A 6,000-nucleotide genomic window follows, 5' to 3' on the forward strand; every position below is an offset into this window, starting at 1 on the left:
AGCCACCAGGGAAATACAAATTAAAACAACTCTGAGATACCATCTTGCTCCTGTCAGAATGGCTAAAATCAAAAACACCAATGACAGTTTATCCTTGAGAGGATGTGGAGAAAAGAGAACACTCCTCCACTGCTGAAGTGGAGTGCAAACTTGTACAGCCACTTTGGAAATTAGTATGGTGATTCCTCAGGAAAATGGGAATCGGTCTACCACAGGATCCAGCAATTCCACTCTTAGGCATATACATTCATATAACAAGGACATTTGTTCAACTATGTTCATAGCAGCATTATTTGTAATAGGCTAAACCTTGAAGCAACCTAGATTCTCCTCAACTGAAGAATGGATAAAGAAGGTGTGATACATTTACACAATGAAGTACTACTCAGCGGCGGTTGGCCGGGGGGGGGGCGGGAGAGGGGGAGCGACACACAACTACGGAATCTTGAAATTCGAAGGCAAATGGAATGAACTAGAAGAAACCATTCTAAGTGAGGTAACCTAGTCACAGAAAGACAAACATGGGATTTGCTCACTCATATATGGGTTTTAGACATAGAACATAGCCTAAGGTCCACACTGCCAGTGAGGCTAGGAAACAGGGAGGACCCTAGGAGAAACATACATGATCACCTGGAGAAGGGGAGAGGAACAAGATCTTCTGAGCAAATTGGGAGCTTGGGAGAATGGGAGAGGGAGTTAGGAGAAAGAGAGGGGGAGAAGGGGAGGGGAGAGGAGGACATGAGGGAGCAGGAAGATTGAGTCACGGGAAGAATAGAGGAGAGCAAGAAAAGAGATGTCGTAATAGAGGGAGCCATTATAGTTTTAAAGAGAAATCTGGCACTAGGGAAGTGTCCAGAGATCTACAAGGATGACTCCAAAGAACACCCTAAGCAATAGTGGAGAGACTATCTTGAATGCCCTTCCCCAATAAAGAGATTGATGACTACCTTTATGCCATCCTGGAGCCTTCATTCAGTGGCTGATGGAAGTGGAGGCAGACACTCATAGCTAAACACTGAGCCGAACTCCTGGAGTCCAGTTACAGAGAGGGAGGAGTGATGAGCAAAGGGGTCAAGACCAGGCTGGAGAAACCCACAGAAACAGCTGACCTGAACAAGGGGGAGCTCATGGACCCCAGACTGATACTTGGGAAACCAGCATATGATTGATCCAGACCTGCTGAACATGGGTGTCAGTTAGGAGGCCTGGACAATCTATGGGGCCTCTGGTAGTGAATCAGTATTTATCCCTAGTACAGGAATAGACTTTGGGATCTCATTCCACATTGAGGGATACTCTCTCAGCCTAGACACACTGGGGAGGCCCTAGGCCCTGCTCCAAATGATATGACAGACTTTGAGGATCCCCCATGGAAGGCCTCACACTACCTGGGGAGCAGAAAGGGATGGGATAGGGGTTTGGTGGGGGGCAGGGGAGGAGGAAAGGTAATTTGGATTGACATGTAAAAGAAGCTTGTTTCTAATTTAAATTAAAGAGAAGTATGAAGAACATTTGCAAAGACAGGGCCCTGAGCTTAGATCTCATTGAGTGCTTTGTAAATCCATTCCTAGCAAGAACAAGGCATGGATAAATTTTGTAAAGAAATGAAATGTACCAAAATATCTATAAAGAAACATGTTGGAACATTGGAGAGGAAAATAAGGGAGGAGCTGGGGACCTATGGGAGGTGCTTATGTGTTTTATGGTTTGTAACTGGAAATTGATGTCTAAAGCAAGCTGTCTTTAAGAGTAAGTATAGGCATAGTATGGGTAGTCTTTGGTAAATAGTCCAAATATATCTGTATAGAATGAATCTAGCTGTGGGTTTAACCCATATCACCGAAAACAAAATAAGAACGGGTCCAACTGTGATTGTCCTTTGGGAGGAATGGCCTAGTTGTCTCATGTTTCTACAATAAATTGCTAAAGCTTAAAATTTAAAGTCATAAGTGATTAGTGGAAAAATCTTCAATGAAGAGGAAAAATTGCATTTCATTGTGAACTTTGACTGGATTACTTAGGGGTAGACTCTCTTTAGATTTTAGGGGATGACTTGAATTTAGAAATATTAAGGTGAATACATTGCTGTTTAAGTACCAATTTCAGTCAGACTATGATGGCATTATTTTTAAATATTCTTTTTGTTTTAATTTTTTATTGATTTTACATACCAACCACAGTTTCCCCTTCCTCCCCTCCTCTAGCTCCCCCAACTTCACCCCAGCCCACCTTCCCATCAGAAAGAGTAAGGCCCTGAATGGGGAGTCAACAAAGCCTGGCAGGACCCAGTTGAGGCAGGACCAAACCCCAGATCTCCTGGAACTGGAGCTGCCAAGTGGGTGCTGGGAATGGAAACCAGGTTTTCTGGAAGGGGCAGGCAATGTTGTTCACTGCTGAGTCAACTTTCCAGCCCCTTCTCACTTATTTTCATGGCTGAAAAGAAACTTCTGAAGGCAGGTGGTCATATGAGAATGTAAAGTTCAGAAGCACATAAGCATTATTAACTATTTCACCAATTTGAAAATCCAATCATTTTGGTTTTAGTTTGAGAGGTTCATTTTTAGGGCCAGGATTACCACCTCCTCCCTCCCTTTTTACACTGAAAGTAACTGAAAATAGTGAAGTTGGGTTACTTGTCTAAAGTCACTTGTGAGGTACAAGGCAGAGCCGGGCCACACATGATACTTCTTCTGTGTCAGTTGTCCTCAGGCCTCTACATTTTCTAGAAATTGCATAGAAATAATAGCTACTTGTTCAAGTGCACTCTCCTCCAGCTGCCTACAAATCATTTGATTAAATATTATACAATCTCCTAAAGCACATCCAGAAAATATAGTTTTTAGAGATAAGGTCTCACTGTAGCACAGCACAGGCTAGCCTGAAACTCACTGTAGCCCTTATTGACCTTGAATTTGTGGCCATCCCTCTGTATCAACCTCCCAAGTGCTGAAATTACCACTGTGTCTGGCCAGAAAATATAAATCTTGATAATATAAATGCTCACACAAAGCAACCATTTCTTACATAATTTTTTAAAAAACCTACATTTTCTCATTTTGCCCTAAATTGTACTTAACTCTTAATACAGAGTGTGTCTGTGTGTTTGGAATGGCAAAAGCTATCCCTTGGCTGTCAATTAACTGATTCTCTGTCCCTTAACTCTTCTTCAGGGTGAAATCTGAAATCAGCTTTCCATGCTAGTTGCCTCCTTCTCACACCTCTAGGTTAAAGTTGAATTCTTTGAGACCAAGAATTTGTGTGTGTGTGACTTTAACAATGTTCTCTTCACATGTCTATGCATAGTCTCAACAATTGCTTGTTGACCCATTTTAACCTCTTTTGAGCCTCATCTTCAAAGTGTAACTGTCCTTGACAATGAAAGAGACCTTCCTATTGTCTGATCCTTCCAGGCAATCTTTAGCATGGATCTCAATGGCTCTCAGATGGGGGGGGGGGTTTGGCAAGAGGAAGGAAACAAAGTAAGCTGTTGTTCCTGAGTGACTTTTCTAAAGTTTCCCCTTTCTCTCTCAGAATGGAGCGTTTCTATAGAAGATGACAGACGTTTTGACAGGTGCAATATGCTTTGAACTGTTGTGTCCAATAATTCTTTTGTATTGGCTTTTCTCAGAAGAATAGTACATCTTAGAATGCTGATATGCGTATTGTTTGCTTTTCATTTAGTGTGGTGAAGCCTTCCTTCTTGCCTTTTCTCCACCTCTCTCTTTAGGCCCTTTGCATTCTCTTGTCACTAACCCAGATGGCAAAGCCAGCATTAGTGCAGGGCATTACTCCCCCCGCCCACCTCCCTGCCCATTTCCTTTTTAAAAAATGTAAATCATTCCTTTCATGGTTTCTTCATTATCCTTTATAAGATGGAATAAAAGAAAGAGAAATTACATGAAGTTATGAAAAAGGCAAAAATTGTATATTGCCCAGTCAATTATTGGCCGCAACCATCATTTGTGTTTTGGAGCATATCCTTTCCAATATTTTCCTTGGCATAGCCACATACAGAGTTATTTTTATAAAAATGAATTCATACTATACATCTTGTTCTATGAATTCTTTTTTCCTCCATCATAATATACTGTATTAAATACATTTTACATATCTTTGTTTTGTATTCTTCACACTTACAATGCAAATTCCTAATTATGGGATTTTCTGACTAAAATACATTTGGAAACTTTTGTTCTGGTCCAGGTTAATTTCTAAGCATTTTATCTAATGTGCTTTCTGGTTTGTAGAAATTAAGAAATGTCAATGTTACTTAGAAAAGATTTAGTTCAACCTACGATTCTATACAGATATTCTAAATTAAACTGTCTTCATTTTGATTTAAATGAATTTATCTACACAGAGTTTTTCTGCACTAGTATAAATGTGGGCAAGATTCCAAACTAGAGGACTGCTCTTAAGGAACTAGAACTGGGGCCTCCCAGGTACCTAAGGATAAATGTTCTACTGTTCTTTGTCTGAGATGACACAGCAGTAAAGTTTAAACACTGTTTAATTAATTTTTCTGGTTGGTAGTTTGCATATTTCTACTAAATGTGGTTATTGACCAAAATGTTGTTCCAAGAACAATCAAAAGGAATAGTCAGAATAAATACAGTAGAATAAGTAAAACAGCTCTGGTCTTCCCTTAGGTGATGCTGTTCCTCTTCCCACAGGAAACACCGTTCCTCTTTCCTCAGGTGATAGTGCTCCTCTTTTTGGCTGTATTTTCTGCTTTTCCTTAGTACTATGAAAATTCTAGAGTCTGCAAAATAATTAGCTATGAATTACCAGGGAATTTTGGATTTGAGAAGTGTGGAAAAAATAGCATGAGGAGATGTTGATATATCTAGTTATCTGCCTTTGAGAGCTTTGTAACTCCACTCCTCACACTGAGTGTTAAAGATAAGAGAAGTTAAGGCGGGGCAGGACCTATTATGAGTTTGACATACAAAGCTCTGGTTTGTAGGAAATCTGAAAAGACAGATTGTGTGAAGTGGGAAACAATGAACTATCTGTGGCTTGCACTGAAAAAGAAGATGAAATTTGAATGTTTACTGAAAACTACTGGTAAAAAGATCCAGTTTTCAAATGAAGACACATTGAACTAGATAAGGAAATAGTTCCTGTCTGTGTCCAGTTTTGAGAGACACATCCTCAGCATGTCCTGTTTCCTTGGTAACAGCCTCCACACCCTTCCCACACCTCTGGTACTCTGTGTTCAGGCTCCCACTATGTTTTCTTCAGAAAGTCTCCACAAGCTTAAGGAATCCCTGATTAGAAGGAAAACAATAATGTAGATTATGACTTCTCCTAAGTTATGAAGACTCATGTACTGTGGTACAAGCTGGGAGACACTTCGGTGGAGACACTGTGGGTCATGTGATCGGATGACTTCTATCTGGGCTTCATGAGTCTGCCCAGTAACAACTGATTAATGGTGTATGGTAAGTTGGAGAGCAGATCCCACTAGCTCCCCTGAGTTTGAAGACATCTCATTATCTTGGGCCTTTCACTGCTGCCCTTAGGGAAATTTTACTCACAAATTAGGTTGATCAGTCTTCTCAAAGAAAAATATTTTTGGTATTTGGTCATCAGGGAACAGAAGGCTCGATGGTCATTTGCTGCATTAAGAAAGTAGAGAGGGGCAAGTGGTGATTAAGGAGCTAGGCTGAGGCTCAGGCTTCCTACCTGGGGCGGGGTTCTCAAAAGAAGCCACCTAACAAAGGCTCTCAGTTGAGTGACAGGTTGGATCATTTCCCCCAATCCTGTGGTATGGGGGGAGGGAAGAGAGAGAAGTTTAGAATTTCCAACATTTCACCAGGTTTTGAGGTTTAGCATCTCACGATGACTGCGTTTGTGAGTGTCTTTCTGATATTTGTTGTCCTCTGTGATGACAGAGACTCTGTTTTATTTGGAGTAGCAATGTATGGGTCTAAAAAATACAATATATTTCATTGTAGGTAGAGAAGTGTCATTAATCTGCATTAAAGGGATATC

Source organism: Cricetulus griseus (assembly GCF_003668045.3).
Source record: "Cricetulus griseus strain 17A/GY chromosome 1 unlocalized genomic scaffold, alternate assembly CriGri-PICRH-1.0 chr1_0, whole genome shotgun sequence".
In the NCBI taxonomy this organism is placed as follows: Eukaryota; Metazoa; Chordata; class Mammalia; order Rodentia; family Cricetidae; genus Cricetulus; species Cricetulus griseus.